This window comes from Mixophyes fleayi, chromosome 1 (assembly GCF_038048845.1).
Source record: "Mixophyes fleayi isolate aMixFle1 chromosome 1, aMixFle1.hap1, whole genome shotgun sequence".
Lineage (NCBI taxonomy): Eukaryota > Metazoa > Chordata > Amphibia > Anura > Limnodynastidae > Mixophyes > Mixophyes fleayi.
In genome coordinates this window covers 50,904,980-50,924,195 of record NC_134402.1, presented here as the reverse complement: position 1 = coordinate 50,924,195, position 19,216 = coordinate 50,904,980, and the positions used below count along the sequence as shown (strand labels likewise).

At 39.7% G+C, this 19,216-nt stretch overlaps 1 protein-coding gene across 2 annotated transcripts in view; it reads right to left on the bottom strand.

Annotated features, from left to right (window-relative positions):
- The window catches only part of RBPJ (recombination signal binding protein for immunoglobulin kappa J region), a 70,240-nt gene that overhangs the window by 36,210 nt on the left and 14,814 nt on the right, over window positions 1-19,216 (bottom strand). Inside the window, exon 1 of one of the 2 annotated variants that reach the window (XM_075194758.1) lies at window positions 14,430-14,479. The exons of the other annotated variant lie outside the window; for it this stretch is intronic. The gene's annotated coding sequence lies outside the window, so the exon portion shown is untranslated. Of the gene's footprint in view, window positions 1-14,429; window positions 14,480-19,216 lie in introns of those variants that run through there. 2 annotated transcript variants of the gene reach the window in all.

Sequence of the window (19,216 nt, the reverse complement as noted above, 5' to 3'; positions counted from 1 at the left end):
CACAGTTTCCTTGTAACATGGATTCTTTAGTTGGTCATTTTCCACTTGCGAACAAGATAACGACTTACACGTTTCTCCACAGGTTTTGTGGTTTCATCAGAGAATGAATGATGTGATGAAACCACAACACTTGTGGAGAAACGTGTAAGTGGTTATCTTGTACAAGTTAACCCGTGCATGATACTCATGCATTCTAGTCAAATCAAGCTACTTAAGGTGTTAAAAAGGTTCTTGTCATGCATTTGGGCCTAGCCCAGGCCTCCTCAGGGGAAGAGCGTTACTTCCCGACGCAAGCGCCCTTTTTTAACGTGGTTTTGTCCACATGTCACCACCTCATCATTTTTCTCCATCACCTCATCCTTCATCTTCATCGCCACATCCTTCATCAAGCTGCTTAAGGTGTTAAAAACTCCCCACTGTCACCCCCGGCAACCACCAACCACTCCCAACTGTCACTTCTCCTTCAAGAAATATATAGGTCAGTGTATAACTCTGCCCAGCAGGTGGCGCTGCAGCTTGGTTTTTTTTTCCCCCACACACGCCACTAGGCATTTATATAGTAGATAACTAGTTATCTATGTAGTTTGTCCAGTATATGTTTTTAATAAAATGTTTTTTTTTAAATTTTAATATATTTATGCTGGTACTTTTATTTGGTTTAAGTGATATGTGCTCTTATTTTATTTAGTAGGTAAATTGGCTACTATCAAATTCACCTTAGCCTATCTCGGTTTGTGCGTGTGTATGTTAGGGAATTTAGACTGTAAGCTCCAATGGGGCAGGGACTGATGTGAGTGAGTTCTCTGTACAGCGCTGCGGAATTAGTGCCACTATATAAATAGCTGATGACGATATTACCATACCAGAAAAGCCTAATAAAAATGTTAACCTCCCTCCAAAGAGCAAAACTGGTTGACCACATTTTAAGTAAGGATGAGCGGGCTCGGATTCCGCTAATCCGAGCCCACCTGAACAGCGCGGATCAGACGGGATCCGAGCACTGTTCGGGTATTTCCGGCGCAAAAAAAAATGAAACTGAGGCTCTGACGTCCAAGTCTCGCTTCGGATCTCGCGAGACTCTGATTGCATAAATTCCCCGCTAGCGGCCGCCATTTTCATTTGGGCTGTGATCAGGGTAGAGGGAGGTTGTAGGGTAGTGGTACTCCAGTGCTCTGTCCTTGCTGAGTCCAGTGGTGCTTTATGCTTGTGTCCAGTGCTCTGTCCTTGCTGAGTCCAGTGGTGCTTTGGCCAGTGTCTGTCCTGCTGAGTCCAGTGGTGCTTTAGTCCTGTGCGTTTTTGTGCTAACTCCATAGTAATTGTCTAATTATTAAAAACTTCCAAAAAAAATTAAAAAAAATAAATAAAAAAAAGTTAAAAAAAAGTAAAAAAAAATATTAAAAAATAATTTAAAAAGTACAAAAAAATTCTAGAGCAATATATTATTGCAGTCCTGAAATATTAGTACTGCAATACCTACATTCACTGTTTCTGCAGACCAAAAATTGGAACTGCAAACTATATTACATTTACTACGATTATTCTTTAAGCAGTTCCAGAGAATAGGTACTGCAATCTATATTACATTTACTACATTCATTCTTTAAGCAGTTCCAGAGAATAGGAACTGCAATCTATATTACATTTACTACATTCATTCTTTAAGCAGTTCCAGAGAATAGGTACTGCAATCTATATTACATTTAATACGTTCAATTTTTAAGCAGTGCAAGAGAATAGGTACTGCAATCTATATTACATTTACTAAGTTCAATTTTTAAGCATTTCCAAAGTGTGTGTGGTTTAGGGGTACACTCATTAGTGCTGCATATAATGGAGTACAAAAATTTGGAGGATAAAGTAAGGAAAGAGCAAGACCTACTTCCTCCTAATGCTGAAGCTGCTACCACTAGTCATGACATAGATGATGAAATGCCATCAACGTCGTCTGCCAAGGCCGATGCCCAATCTCCTAGTACAGGGCATGTAAAATCCAAAAACCCAAAGTTGACTAAAATTACCAAAAAAAGAAAATTAAAACCATCTGAGGAGAAACGAAAACTTGCCAATATGCCATTTGCGACACGTAGTGGCAAGGAACGGCTTAGGCCCTGGCCCGTGTTCAGGACTAGTGGTTAAGCTTCACCCAAAGATCTAAGCACTTCTCCTCCTCCCCCCCCCCTCTAAAAAATTTGAGAGACTTAAGCTGTCATCAATAACACAGCAAACAACTCTGCCTTCTAAACAGATGACATCACAAATCCCCAAGGCAAGTCCAAGGGTGTTGGTGGTTGCGAAGCCTGACCTTCCCATCTCTGTAGGGGAAGAGGTGGCTCCTTCCACCATTTGCAGCACGCCCTCTGCATATGCTGGAAGGATCACCCACAGTCCAGTTACAAATTTGGCTAATGAAGGTGTGAATGTTGTACACCGGGAGGAGGATATTGATGTAGCTGGCGCTGAGGAGGAACTTGACGAGGAGGATGCTGATGTGGTTATCATAAATGAGCCACCAGGGGGGGAAACAGTTGTTGTCCATGGGTTGAAAAAGCCCATAGTCATGCCTGGTCAGAAGACCAAAAAATCCACCTCTTCTGTCTGGAGTTATTTTTATCCGAATCCGGACAACAAATGTATGGCCATATGTAGCTTATGTAAAGCTCAAATAAGCAGGGGTAAGGATCTTGGCCACCTAGGGACATTCTCACTTATACGTCACCTGAAGAACCTTCATAATTCAGTGCTTAGTTCAGGACCTGTGGCTAGGACCGTCAGCAGTCCAGGGACACCTAAATCCCTTGGTCCTATTGGATACATACCACCAACACCCTCCTCGTCAACTTCCTCCACGATCTCCATCATCCTGCAGGCCATGTCACCAGCCAGACAGAGTCCTCTTCAATACGGGAATCATCCGAGGAATCCTGCAGCGATAAGCCTACTACTGCCACTGCTGCTGGTAGTCGGTCATCTTCCCAGAGGGGAAGTCGTAAGACCGCTACGTCTTTCACCAAACAACTGACCGTCCAACAGTCATTTGCCATGAGCACTAGTCATCCTATGGCAAAGCGGATAACTGCGTCAATAACAGCAATGTTGGTGTTAGATGTGCGTCCGGTGTCCGCCATCAGTGGAGTGGGATTTAGAGGGTTGATGGAGGTATTGTGTCCCCGGTACCAAATCCCGTCGAGATTCCACTTCACTAGGCAGGCGATACCAAAGATGTACAGAGAAGTAAGAACAAGTGTCCTCAGTGCTCTGAAAAATGCGGTTGTACCCACTGTCCACTTAACCACAGACATGTGGACAAGTGGTTCAGGGCAAACTAAGGACTATATGACTGTTACAGCCCACTGGGTAGATGCATCGCCTTCCGCAGCAACAGCAGCAGCTGCATCAGTAGCAGCATCTCCACAACGGCTGCTCGTGCCAAGGCAGGCAACGATGTGTATCACAGGTTTTAGTAAGAGGCACAACGCTGACAACCTCTTAGAAAAACTGAGGGAAATAATCTCGGAGTGGCTTACCCCACTTAGATTCTCCAGGGGATTTGTGGTGTCAGACAACGCCAGTAACATTGTGCGGGCATTACATATGGGCAATTTCCAGCACGTCCCATGTTTTGCCCACACCGTTAATTTGGTGGTGCAGCATTACCTCAAGAGTGACATGGGTGTGCAGGAGATGCTTGCTGTGGGCCGCAAAATTGCTGGACACTTTCGGCATTCTGCCAGTGCCTACCGCAGACTCGAGCAACATCAAAAAAGTCTGAACCTGCCCTGCCATCACCTCAAACAAGAGATTGTGACGCTCTGGAACTCCCCCCTCTATATGCTGCAGAGGATGGAGGAGCAGCAAAAGGCCATTCAAGCCTACACAGCCACCTACGACATAGGCAAAGGAGTGGGGATGCGCCTGAGTCAAGCGCAGTGGAGACTGATTTCCGTGTTGTGCAAGGTTCTGCAGCCGTTTGAACTTGCCACACGAGAAGTCAGTTCCGACACTGCCAGCTTGAGTCAGGTCATTCCCCTGATCAGGCTGTTGCAGAAGCAGCTGGAGAAAGTGAGGGAGGAGCTGGTAAATCATTGCGATTCCACCAAGCATGTAGCTCTTGTGGATGAAGCCCTTCGTACGCTTTGCCAGGATCCGAGGGTGGTCACTCTTTTAAAGTCAGAGGAATACATTCTGGCCACCGTGCTCGATCCTCGGTTTAAAGCGTATGTTGTGTCCCTGTTTCCGGCGGACACAAGTCTACAGAGGTGCAAAGACCTGCTGGTCAGGAAATTGTCCTCTGAAGAGGACCGTGACATGCCAACAGCTCCACCTTCATATTCTTCCACACCTGTGGCAGCGAGGAAAAAACTCAAAGACCTCAAAGACCCGCAAGCGGGGATGCAGACAACATCTGGTCCGGACTGAAGGACCTGCCAACCATTGCAGACATGTCTACTGTCGCTGCATTGGATGCTGTCACATTAGAAAAAATGGTGGAGGATTACTTTGCTGACACCATCCAAGTAGACATGTCAGACAGTCCATATTGTCCATATTGTTACTGGCAGGAAAAAAAGGCAGTTTGGAAGCCCCTGTACAAACTGGCTCTATTTTACCTGAGTTGTCCCCCCTCCAGTGTGTACTCCAGTGTGGTTGTGGAGTCCAGCGGGGACGAATTGATAATGTGTGAGGATGAGGAAGTACACACTGAAGGGGGAGAGGAATCAGAGGATGAGGACGACATCTTGCCTCAGTAGAGCCAGTTTAGTTTGTACAGGGAGAGATGAATAGCTTTTTTGGTGTGGGGGCCCAAACAAACCAATCATTTCAGCCACAGTTGTTTGGTAGGCCCTGTCGCTGAAATGATTGGTTTGTTAAAGTGTGCATGTCCTATTTCAACATCATCAGGGTGGGTGGGAGGGCCCAAGGACAATTCCATCTTGCAACTCTTTTTTTGGCATTATGTGACCGTTCAACAGTCGTTTGCCATGAGCACAAAGTAAAACAAAATCAAAACAAATTAAACCAAAAGTATAATATAACTTATAAACACTACACTTGAAAGCTTGAGCCTTTAAATGAAAAAGTCACTCTTCGTTGCACGAAGATTTGCAACAGGGACAGTTTTTTGGTTCCCAAAGTCAACAAAAATAACACTTCGACCCTGTCTGTCTTTGACATACCTGATGGGATCTTAATGATGAATGCTCTGTACCATGGTTGGAGGAGGTATTGTGGCCCGGGTACCAAATTGGGTACCAGGCCCACTCCACTACGCAGTCCAGAAAGCTACCTCGGTGCAACGTTTTGGACTAAAAACAATATTGTGAGGTGTGAGGTGTTCAGAATAGACTGGATATTAGTGTAAATGATTGTTATTGAATGTTATTGAGGTTAATAATAGCGTAGGAGTGGAAAAAAAACAAAAAAAAAAAATGTATTTTAGTGCTTTTTATGCCTTTTTAAATATAAATCAGAACCCAAAACCCGAAATCAGAACCAAATCCTTTCGTCAGGTGTTTTGGCAAAACAAATCAGAACCCAAAACCTCAAGCTAATCAGAACCCAAAAGACAAAAAACACTAAAGTGTCCGGTGCACACCCTTAATTTTAAGACACCTACATTTTTTTCATAGAGCTTATTTGTTTTTGTGCCTGTACATAAAATGACACCTTTTTATTTAGGAATCATAATAAAAACACATCTGACATGCACACACAAAAAACATGCAACTTCACTGTAATTATATTTTCTATCCAAGAGTTAAACGGTGCAGGTGACATGAATATCAGCGATCTTAAATGTTGCATGGCTTTGAAGAACAGCTATGACTTCTTTTCCTTGATGCATTTCTTTTAAAAGCATTTTTTTTTTGTGATCTAACCATTTCCAAAGTGAAAATTTGCCATTTTAGCAGTGAAACATAAAATATTCTCTTGATTTCCTGCAGAAAACAGGACAAAACCAGATAACTTTTCAATTACAAGATGACTGCTGTCACAACAACTGGCGATCATTGTCTCTGTCTCAAATTAACCTTTTAAATAACCAAGTTATAATACCTGTAATCACAGACTGAAACAACTTAAAAACTAAATACCCAAAAAAGAAAAATGGATGCAGATGTAGTATAGCTGGAGACTTTCATACCAGAACGCCTGCACCTCCAATACAGAAATACAGACACATTACTTTTTGGGTGTGTTGAGGTTTGTATTTTCAAACAAAACGTCTTATTTTAAGGTTTAGACAAGAAACAAAGTTGTTTATATAATAATGTATACGAGGATTACTGTATAAATATATTGGTCCTTATTTTTCCCCTGTGGGCTGATGAAGATCAGTCCTCTGGTTCCTTTCTTGCATTCTGAGAGAGTGAATTTATGAGGATTGTCGTGAAGGGTTAACCCATCACATAATTGTGGGGGACAAGGCCTATATCATAACTGCAGTGTAAATATGGTATATCAAATGAATCCATTGACAAATTGAGCTACTAAAGTATAAAATGTGAAGTCAGGAAGTCTGTTGTGTGTTTATTCGGTGGCTTTGCACATCCCAGTGTTAGAAGATAGCAGTGTCACCTGTAGTAGCTTCAAAGGCCCCTGCGGTGAGCTATATCCTGGTCTAGGATGGAGTTTTGACACCTGAATAGACTTTTAGGAACCACTCAGTATGTTGTCTGGCTCAGGGAGACCATGTGCTGACTTGGTTATATTTTATATAGACAAAAATAATTCAGTTTCAAATATGCCACTTAAAATAAATAAAAGTAGTGATCAATCACATATTCCTCGATAGCATGATGAAGGGCACCTCATATGTCAAATTAAGAATTCTGCTACACAGAGAAGTTGAGGAAATGAGTATAAGCTCAACTGATACCTTGTACCTAGGCCTGTTTAGTATCAATAGATGGGTAAATTCATAGGGGATCTATTAATAATAATTGGGCCTCTGTGACACTCCACAGAAAAGTTAGGACACATAGTAGAATTGGGTAGTAAGTAAGGCAACATGTAAATGGTGATTAGACCACAACCCCACTGGAGGTGGGGAAAGGTGTAAAGACCAGTGCCAACAAATTATAATCTAAATTTAATTCCTTTATTTTAAACTGTATTGCTTGTTATGCATGTCATTTCATCTTAATAATTTGTAAGCATTGTACTTTTTGCATATTAAATCTAAAATTTAATAGTTCATGTCCTTATTGCTCTAAACTAATTAATTGCCTGTGTAGAAGATATAAGATTGCTTGCCCATGCTAAAACCTTTCAGTGATTAGGTGTGAATTGTGAATACATTTGTATACCAAGCCTAGTGTGGGCCTGCCAGTACATTTGTGTCAGAGCCTTGAGGGGTTAAGAGTTAACCCTTTGATTGCTGGTGTGTGCCTTGCTAACTGTGTGTAACAAGGAGTGCTCACTGCGTGCCAGTGTGGGACAGGATAGTGGGGTCCTATTGCCATTATTCAATAGGTGGTGGCAAGACCAAAGTGGGTGTGGTTGCGTGAGAGCGGTTTGGGGGGATTCAGCGAATCTGTAACCTGTGCGATAGATGAGAAGATGATCGAGTGCTGAGATCGTGTGAAACCCCATAATGTAAACACTTCCAAGTCACAAGTGCGCAAAGAGTGGTTTGTGACTTGTAGAGGTAGTTAAGGTTTTCTTGACAAAATAGAGGTGATATAATGTCTGACTTTGTGAATATAGGATAAAATATCAAATCAGGGAAAAGCCAGAGGGGCTTATCCCTGACAAGGATACATGAAGAATATTTCACGCACCAAAAGCTTTTGCCAACAAGACTGTAAAAGCAAATGTGAAAAAAGAAGGATAGAAAGAATGTGTGGGAGAAACGAGTAATAAAATTGAAAGGCGCCAATAGGTCCCTAATTACCTATTACTGTGGTAAGTTGGTCATTTAAAGGAGAGATGTTACAAAATATGAGAACTTCTTTAATACAGCTTAAGATGTCTGTTGGTGTGGGCATAGGTCCTTTAAATTGAAAATAAATTATTAGGGGTAAAATCTAGTTTATACAGATGTAAGGTATTGTGCAGAATACCATAATTCTTCGCTGATTGTATTTATTGCTGCCATTTTACACTTCCAATCTGTTGCAAATTTCCCCGATTTCTATCTAAGCCGTCCCTTAATAACCAATTGCTTGAAGTAATCCACTCCAGCCACATCCTTCTGTCAATTAGCTATCGCAGTCACCTGGGGGTTGAGATCATAAGCATAGCAGCCTAGCATCAAAACCTCTTTACACAAGCTATATTACTAGAACTTGCCACATCTCCCTTACACACTACAAGAGATATATTAGGTCTCACTCTGACAGTCATCATTACCAAGCCATGGCAAATTCCTTCCAGAAAATGTACCTGCCAAGACACCAACCTGTGCTTCCTCCAGACTCAGAAGCATGAGCAGTATTTGGAGAATGACCAACTCTGCATCTCACATGACACACCAAAGCTAACTTGGCTAGCCTGTCAGTTCAACTAACTGTGGAGTCAGCTCTGCAGAGGCAAATATATTTTTATATAGCCTTTATCTGATTAAATTAGCAAAAAATATGTGCAAAGTGTCCCGGTAACGGCATCAGAAATGTATTTTTAGTGAAATATCCTCTGATTTTTGTTTGCACCACTATGGGCACAATACAGCCAAGATTTTCTCAGGAACATTGCAGCTAATTTAATTCCCCTTAAAAGTGCTAAATGTGCTTACCCCTCCCTCTTAGTTACTTTAGTTTATAGCAGAGTGAAATGTGAACCAAGGAAATGGTGTCACTGACTATCAGTGTCTATTGATTAAGCGGAGTGACCCAGGCAAAGCTAGTGAATGGAACAAGAGAAATACAAAAAAGGTCAAACCTAGCTGCTCATGAACCAATAACAAGAGAAAAAAATCAACTCTGTTTGTTTCTAAATACATTTATAACAGGACACAGCATAGCATTTAAAAGTATAGCTTTTTTTGTTATAGCGTAATTACCACCTGCATGATTAGATGTCTATTGCATCTCAATTAACAATGTTGCATTGGTTTCACCAGGGGGGGGGGGGGGAATATTGGAACATAGCTTATGTTATCTGCTGCAAACATTTAATAGACTAACAGTGAAGGGCTACTTACAATTCATGAGTAGGTAAAAATATCAAATGTCTAGGTTTTAATAAACTAACATTTGCATATATTTATAGATATTAATTGGTCTTTATTTAAAAATAAAAAATAAAAAGGCACTCCTTTTTAAGCTAGGTACACACTACACGGTTTTCGTCCAATAATCGACTCAATCAGCCGACAAACGACCGCTCGTTCAAAAGTCAGGTCAGTGTGTGTAGTGACACGATGGTCGAAAGTCTGCCCAAATGGACGATTATCGCCTCATTTGGTTGGTCGTACCGTTTAATATTTTCATTCCAATCTCGTTTCTGCTGTGTAGTGTGTATAAACTTCCGACCGATCCACAAGTGAGTACGAAATTACAGTCATTGCTCACGATAACATGGCTGTAAAAAGTCGCTAAAGGGACGTCCGCTCTTCCCTTTATCGTCCTAAACAAGGCTAGTGTGTATGCAGTCCATGGACCGAGCGATCGGACCATCGATCGCATGTAAAATCGCCCATCATAAAAAGTTGGTGGAAATTTCTGTAGTGTGTACCTTTAGGCTAGAGCTTCAATTAAAATAAGAACGGCCATACTGGCTGCTAGTGTGGACTTATATTATCCACCAAAATCTCAAATTGCCAAACCTTTATGTAAAAAATGATATATAGTTTGCTTGAGTTATTTTGGACAAACCACCTTTCAGAAATGGCAGCACCAGCATCAGCAAAATGTGTTCTAAAACAAGAGCATGTAACATTACACTGGACACTTGTCTCAAACTGCTCCACTAATATAGACTGGACCAATAAATAAGACAAACAAAATTATAAAGACATTCTATTGTGAGTGTGTAAGAAAAAAAAAAATGTATTTTCCCTCATCATGCATCCAATATATGGTTTGTTGTTTAACCACAATGCATGCTGATGTTTCATCCCTGGAAAGGAATCAAATCTCAATATTTACTTAATTCCCAGTTTCTATGCGCTTTTTATCCAATGACGTCACGTTATGTTTTCCAGAGACAAACAAAGGCTCCTGACTACCAGCTCAATGATAGAAAAGCTGAAAGAGGATAAAGTAAGTCTCACACTGTGAGCTAACAAATAATTGATTGTGTACTGCACAGGTACATATAAATCGAATACACACACACCATATATTTAAAAAAAACTGTTAACAGGAGACTGTGCAGAATTCCACATACCAGCACCTCTATACACATCTTTAAAGCAAATCCCTGCTTTTAGCTCTATGTCCTAATTTATTTACTGAACATAATTTTCAAATAAAAGCAGACTAGTGCCTCCTCACTGAATTACAGACAGCCGAATCCACATTCCACACCTTTAGGATAGTGTCCTGATGAGATCCAACAAATCCAAAGGCTGAAATTGCCGTCAGTTAATCTGCTGTGACATCACTGAACATGCCCCTGTGTACGAATCTACTAAACACAGTCATTTCTTAAACATAAATGGCTTAAACAGAGATCCCTCCTTGTCCCTAAGAGTGGAGAAAGTAAATAGAAGGATTTTAAAAATAAGGTAGGGATCCCTTTTATTACGCAATATAATACGTATTATCAAAATGTAGAGAAAATTATTAAACAGCACTGGTCCAGTCTGGGGAGAGATTTGCTATTACAGCAACATATCCCGGAGAAACAAAGATTTATTTATAGGAAGGCACCAACCTTGAGAACCCATCTAGTAAGATAATAATAAGACAAAAGGTTTTTTTTAGATGTGGCTCTTGCATAGTATGTAGGAACACCCCGAAGGAAATCCCCATCTACAAACCAGACATTCAATATAAGGAGCTTTACGACATGTAATTCAACTAAGTGTGTATATCTGGTCCAATGCATTTGCAATCAACAGTACATTGTTAGAACCGCTAGGAAATTAAGGGAAAGATGGAGTGAACACATCAGAAATATTAAGAAGGGGTATGAATTACATTCTCTATCAGTCCACTTTAAAAAAAATCATAATAGTGACAGACATAATAAGTTTTTTGTGGTTTACAAAAAAATAGGGGGTGACTAGAGAAAAAAAAGTTCCAACATAGAACTAGCACAGGCTGAAATGAGACTTATTTTCTTATTGGATACCCTGTCTCCGAAAGGTCTTAATGACTTTGAAACTAAATGGTTTCTGATGTAGAATGTTCATTTTATGCTATTAATTCCACTAGTCCCCTTTATCTCTAAAGTGTGGGGTTATATTATACCAGATAGGTGGTTAGATATGTTTTTATATATAATGGATGGAAGCAATTTAAAAATAACCTCATAGGTATGGAAGCACATCTTTTTAGAAAAAATAGTGTGAGGATGTACATTTCTATTATGTGGGCTCAGAGGCGATTTTGTATCGTTATTATGCTAAACTATAAGGACTGTGGTCAGTAACTCATGAAATAAGAAGATGTGAATAATGGGTATTATTTACGAATGTCATAGAATGAATATTATATTTCAATTTGATATGAGTACAGGTGATATTAGGTACGGAGCTGTGGGAAGAAAATAAGTATTACAGCTTCAGAAGTTCAGACATATTTTTCCTGATGTGCAAGAGAATTATTTCAATTTCTTAAGAAAAATTGCTTTCATTTGAGCTTTATGGGCACATTGAAAAGATTGGGTATAAAATCCTATAGATGTACTATTATATGGAAGAATTGTTAGTAGATTTCTGTATTAGCCTCCAGACTGTAAGATTTATAGATATAGCGTGGAGTTTATTTCCATTAGATCATTAACAGATGTGTGTAAGCAATTATTAGTTTATATGTAAGTAAACTGTCTGGATTATAAAAGCTGTCCGAAGATGCTTCTAATGTTAAGCTTGCAATAAGCATTTAGTTTAATATCGTGAAAAAGTTTTAATTAGAAGAGATCATTGTTGGATAAATGATCCTTTAAGAAAAGCACAGATGATAAGTAGATTGCCGTACAACGATTGGCTAAATCGATTTTTAAATAGTTAGTGCTCATAGCTCCGGGAGCCTTGACAAAGGTTATACTAATCGAAACTCATTGGGTTGGATCACACCCCTAGGATTATTCCCTTCCCTGAGGTCTGTTTAGACGGAGGCAGCCAGCTCTCCTGAGACATTTGACAGACACTGTTTTACATCTATATTGGGGTAAGGGGCCATCCAAACAGAGGATGTGCAGATGATTGTTCTACTTTGTTTTTTCTACCGATGTTGTTTTAAATTGTTGTTGTAATAAAACCTTTTGGAAAAAAGGTGAAGCACCATTAGCGCTTTCTGTTCACATACGCCTGCACGGAGATTGGCAAATCAGTGAAGTGAAGCAAGAAAGCTGTGTTGGAAAAACAAGCGATTACTAAAGGAACACATTGCAAGCTATGTATTTACCTTTTTCCGTAAGTGCATATTTCGGAAGATCACACATGGTGAATCTGGTGTCGCATGCTAAACACACATGGTTTTCATATGAAATTGATGCAGTTTTATCAGTCTGCGCTATGATCCTTATTTGTTCCTTTTTATGGTTCTGCGGTACATCATCCTGACAATACTTAAGGAAGAAAGTTCATCTCAGGAATTGACATTCTGAATATACAGCCGGCCGCAAGAATGAAATCACGCTAATTGAGACGTTACACAAAAACGAACAAGTCTCATATATAAGCATTTATGTTATACATTTCATTGTAAGGAAGGAATTATATGTATTGAAATAATTATTAATATGTGACATAATAAGTACAGATTTCGTATATATGAGTACCTATGCATATCAGTCACGAGCACCGTTCCTATAATCTATTTGTATTTTTTCTGACAGTAATTTCTGCAGAGCAAGCCCATCATGTACATTATAATCCATACAGGGAAGCACGGTTTCTTTTTTATTCCCACACCTACCTCCCCCTTAATTCATTTCTTTTTCCTCATTCAGAGACCACCACGTGCCAATACATTTCCTTACCACAAAGCCATAAAAACAGAGACAAACCCTTATGTTTGCTAATAGCCTGCACAGAAGAGCAGCATAGTACCATATTTAGCATGTCTGCAACACTCTACTACACAGAATTAAACTAAAGAAATGAGGTGAAAGTGACTTACAATATAAAGCATTGTCTATGTGGGAATAATGCTGCTCAGTTGTCAGATATTGGCTTATTGGTCGATATTGGTATTACAAGCAATAAACTTAAACAATAGTTAATTGATCATCTTATTTTAATCAAGAACAGTGGAAAATCTAAATATCTTTCCATGATGCAATCAAAATGACTGTTCGGTAGATTTGACTAAGGCTACCTAAACTGGTTATAAATTTATGTGGACGTGGGCCCAAACCACCATTTCCAATCAACTGACTCACAGAAACTGCGATTGGACAATGAATGCTTCGGATAGGTCATCAGCTGCACTTTTTGGGCCACTACAGGATTCAGCTGCTCATCCTCAGCAAAATATGAAGATTTGTCCAAGTTAGCCACAGACCCAGTTCTTAACGTGGACAACATATGGGGCAATGCTACCGGTCTTTGCTAAATAAGGCCATACACAAGGAGCTAAATCCTACTCATCCAAATTGCCCGATCCGGTAATAATCCTTACTGTGTTATAGTCATCAAATGGTTAATAACTCAACTTCTGAACTGTACTTCTACTCACAGAGCTGAACCCAATCGGCAGCCATTGTCCATGCATGAATGCATCAATCTGCATAGTTGCAGAGCAAGCCCGAAAAGTCTGTCACTATCTATGGTCTCAGACACAGAAGTAAGACAACCTGCCGTGAAGCAGGAAGAGAGCATGTTATACTAAGGAGCTCAAAATACACTGCGTTTGAAATATATAAATGTCAAACCGTGACTTTATTTGCACTGTAATTATATTTAACAAGTGTCGTGGCCAATGACCATATTCAACACTGCAAGAGATACTATCAACTAGTAGTTTGTATAGTGCTTAAGTGATTCTCGAACGAACTCCAACATACAACCAAGATCAAGCTAGTTAGCAAGGTAGACTATGCAGATATACAGTGTGAATTGGTCAATTCATGCACAGAGCAGGACCAGAGATGTCACAGTAAGTGAAATATCTGCAGAATCAGCCTTCTGACCTGTATGAGAATCCATCAAGACACTGTCTTAAAGTTGCCTATAGTAAGATGGGGAGGTATTACCTCACCTTTAGCAGAGCTGTAGTAGAATGTCAGGGTAACACTAAGCAATGTATTATATATCCATGGTCCAGACCCGAAATGTTTAATTTTGGCATTCATTGTCCTTTAAGAAAAACACTTACAGAGTGTGGAGCCATGTAAGCCAGTAGGATGGATCAGAAGGATGATCAATCTTGTATCTGGGAGTTGGAATGGTATAGAATTACCTTCAATGGCCAAGGAAGCTGTCACAACACAATAGCATGTTCAAGGATGACAAATATTGGTTTATCTAGAAAGATAAAGCTTGCAAAATGCATGATATAAGTTAGCCAATAAAGTATACAATATTTTGCTACTACATAAATGTACCCTGCAGTATGTTATTGAAAACATGAGAAAGACAGCAAGCATGTTTGAAGCTTGAATATATTCGAGTGTGCACCTTCTGGCTGTTAAGGACAAGTACCAATAAAATTGTTTCAAATATTTATTACAACCTTTAAAAGAACAAGCCCCTCTTGTGGGGGATTTTTCAGAAGGGGGTGTTAAATGTACAAACATAATCCTTGTGTTATATATAATCAATTATTGCTAGATACACTGTAAACATACCTTACCTGCAGATTTTCTATCGTTAGGGGGGTAGGTGTATGCAGTACCCATCTTTAACCAGTCACCAACAGCACGTCGTCTTACGGTTGTCAGCAGATTGAACTAAGCAGTTTGACAAACCATACTTGGTGACTCACTGACGGGAACCAGAAAGACAAAGGACTGCATATACATCAACTGCATACATAAGTTTCCCAAAAATGAAGTCTCTGCAGAAAAGTTATGTTAGATACACTCTGCTTGAGAAATAAGTAGTAGGGCTATGTCTGGATTTATATGTCCTGCCTAATTGGTGTTTGAGACGATGGGGCTCATTAGGTTCTTAAGAGTAAAATTCAAAAATCTGCACTGCCCATGGTCACTAAAGTAGAGTACTCCTTTTTGCTTAGAGTACTTGCACATCCTTAATCTTGGAGAGGTGGAATGGGGAAGGGAAGGATAGTGCAGATGCAGACAGAGTACAGTCTATAGTCCGCTACAATTCCTTCACGTATTTAGGACAGTATGATAATGGGATCTGACTAAAAAGTCGAGACTAGAGTAATTTCATCTGCTGTGACATCACTGGCCCATCCCTGTATATGAATTCATCAATCCACACAGTGCATTGTTACAGAGCATGTCTGCCTTGCTGTCAGTAACCATCTGCTGGTTTACTTAGAGAATGACCTCCCCCTAACATTGTAATCTGTTTCAGAGGCAAAAAGACTATGAAGGACATAATTACTAGAGATGCTCAGGCTCGGTTCCCCGAGAAGCGAACATACCCAAACTTAGTAGATCAGAGTACCGAGCCGATTTGAAAATGAGGCAAACGGCATTGTTTCGTCGTCGGATCTCGCGATTTTTGGATTCCTTTTTAAGATCCAACATAACGGTGGGTGGGAGGTAGGGAGGGCGAGCCCAAGGACAATTCCATCTTGCACCATTTTTCTTTTCTGCCACTGCTGTGTGCCAATGTGTCCTACATGTGCTAGGAACTGCTGTGTGTTTGTGTCATTGCTTTGTCGCTTAGCATCCAGCCAGGTCGCTGCAGTACTTGTCTGAAAGTGTCTGAAAATAATATTGTGACCTGTGAGATGGTTAAAATTGACTGCAATGACTTGAAATTAGTGTTATTGAGGTTAATAATAATGTAGGAACAAAAAAAAGAGCAAAATGATGTGATTTTAGCATATTTTAGGATTTTTTCTAAAAAACCAAACCAAAACACATAAGGGCGGTTTTGCCAGAACCAAAACACAAAGCTCATCCAGATCCAAAACCAGTTCACGGGGGTCAGTGAGCATCTCTTATAATTACATACACACTTCAGTTATTTCATATATCACTCAGCTCAGTAAGAGCATATCAATGTCAAATACAGATTTTAGCTACTCTTTAAAAGGAAGGGGAGGTGAAGGAATCACAAAAAAGTGCTGATTATATAGGATTTCCAGGTTCCCACAACACTTTGATATATGAATGCTTGATACTATGTCAAATACTGGCATTTAATGTAGGACTGTTTTTTTCTGAGATACTTTCAATACATGTCAATGGGCAAAATTCTACTCTGCTTCTTTAAAATTACAAAGTCACTGCTAGTTTACCAACCATGTAATATCATCCCCCTCTCAGTTATCGTGCATGCAAGATAACAAGATATGAGCAATGACAAATATGTCCATGATATTTGTTTTACAAGGGCATATAGATGAATATTGTCTATTTGCTAGTTGTGTTTAGCTATGCAACGGAATTGTAAGTATCATCACTTTTCCAAAAGCCAGATAGCAATACACAAAGAGCAGATACGTCATCTGAGGGTCTCCACAGTAATTGATTACATAAGGGTTTGACAGAAGCACGGTGGTAGGCTGCAATGGTGCTTCTAAACTAGGCTGCTGCTTTATCACGCTGCACTTAATGTACATGGCAGCAGAGAGCTCTGTATACTGACGACATCCAATTGATGCTCCAGAGTGTTGTGCACACAGTACAGCATTTTGGAGCGCCAAATTCCAGTTTCTCTTTCTTCAAGTGGACTAAAGTTCTACAGTGACATGGAAGTGCTCAGAGGGAAACTGATGTATTATACGGAGGGGCAGCCCGTCACTGAAGGGTAGAAATTAACAATAGAATGTCAGATTACTGAGAGGGGGTTAATATTAACACAGGGGTGAATGATAATTAATTGGTACAGGAAGGAGGGGTTATTGATGGCTGTGGTTGGGGCAGTATAAATATATGGGGGGCTTGGGGGAATATCAGGATGGCAATACGGAGGAAGGGTGGAGCAAATTCTAAAACAATTGTTGAGCCCTGGATTAAAAAGACGAGTCCCACTACAAAAGAGGATTAAAAGGCTATTTTACACTACTGAAAAGCAGTTCAAGCTACACTGGACAAACCCCAACCACAAAATGGTTTCTCTCTGTGGGTGGAAACACTAATGAGAATAAAAAAAAAAAAACAAAAACAAAGAACAAAGTTATTGCATTTCCGTCAGCCAAAATTGATGAAATGTAAGTAACAACATGTCTTCCTATTAGTCTGCCTGCTGTAAGACCAATTTAAAACAAATCCGTTCTTTCGATGTGGCGAAGGCAAAACAAACAATAAATCCACAAGGGGGGGTGGTGTTTTTACAGCCATTCAGAAACTTAAGCCACGTAAATGAACATGTCATCCTAATAGAAGAGCAACCCTTTTGGCAATGAATGTGTTAAAGGATGACCAAACCCTAAAATGAAAATAGCATGAAGATAGAATACATTTTTCAGACTAAGCTGGCTTTCCACTGTGGCTCTTTTAATATAATAAATATTACATCTCCCCTCCATGACAGCTGAAGCTCCTTCCACAAGGTGTGATAAGGCATTTTTTGTGCCCTGGGTACAGTCTTTCTAATTAGGTTCCACACATACTTGCAAAAGTTTAGGTCACAGCTTCTCTTTCACCATGCTAGACCGCCCAAAGTTATAAACACTATGGTAGAATAAATCATTAGCAAAAGTATTGTAGGAGAGGCGCTATAGAGATGTCAATATATACAGGAGGAAAAATGGTGAGAAATATATCTTCATTGTACAATCATTACATGCCACATGGTGCAAACCCATTGTAACCTTTTTTAATTTTAGTTTTTTTGTTTATAATTCTGCCCCTTTCTCCACCTAATCTTTTTCCTCTTGTGTATTGTTCTCATTGTGCACACTTTCCAAAAGACCTTACCTGCGTTACTATAACATTACTGGCACTGTTCCTGTGTATGAATCAATCCCCACTGTGGAATCTGCATAGCAAATCTGCAAAGCGGTCACTCAAACTCTGCCTGCTTAGAGAAGCACATGTCCATGAAATAGCTTTTGAGTCGATTGTCCCATTACTTTTGGTCCCTTAAAAAGAGGGAGGCACATATAGAAACCGTTGTAATTCCCACACCGGTCACCTGATTTGGATGTAAATACCCTCAAATTAAAGCTGAAAGTCTGCAGTTAAAGTTAGTTTCATTTCAAATCCACTGTGGTGGTGTATAGAGCCCAAAATATGAGAATTGTGTCGATGTCCCAATATTTATGGACTTGACTGTAGGTTATGAGTGGAGAACCCATTTAATGATTCATAAACCAACATTCTACATTCTCTATGGCGAGTCAGCCACCAGCATCACTGTCATGTGTGTGTCTATAGCTGGCAATTTATATAGCCAAGCCAACTTGATCTGGTCACCAACATAAATGCATATAAAAATTAAGAGACCCATTCTGTGACATCTATTGGTGGCCCTGAGGATCACAATCAACGTTAATGTTGATAAAAAAAACGGTTTTGACCTGAATGCAATAGAAATTGCTCCTTCGTAAAAGATGATAATACTATAAAAAATATATATATTTATTTACTGGTAACTATTAGCATCTATAAAAATGGGTGATATCAGACCTACTGGAGGAGGTGTAAAATATACATGTTATAGGTTTATGGTCAGCTGATATCTTCTGCCACTAAGAGGTCAATAATTGCTGTATATTTAATTCTGAAATTCCTTATTGGTCAGATAACCATATATAAATTATAATTTGACTGACAGTGGCATAATCCTATCACAAACAAAAGTTCCTGTGTAAGGCTGCTGCTTGCTAAAACTAGGTACACACTGCAGATTCTTCACCCAATTATCCAGTTGATTACACGATAAACGTCTGTTAGGTCATGTTCTATCGTTCCAAAGCACATTGTATCATTTGATTTTATAAACTTCCTAAAAATCACTATAAACCATGGAACGATGTTGTTCTAATTCTGCAGTGTGTATGCACTCAGGACCGGC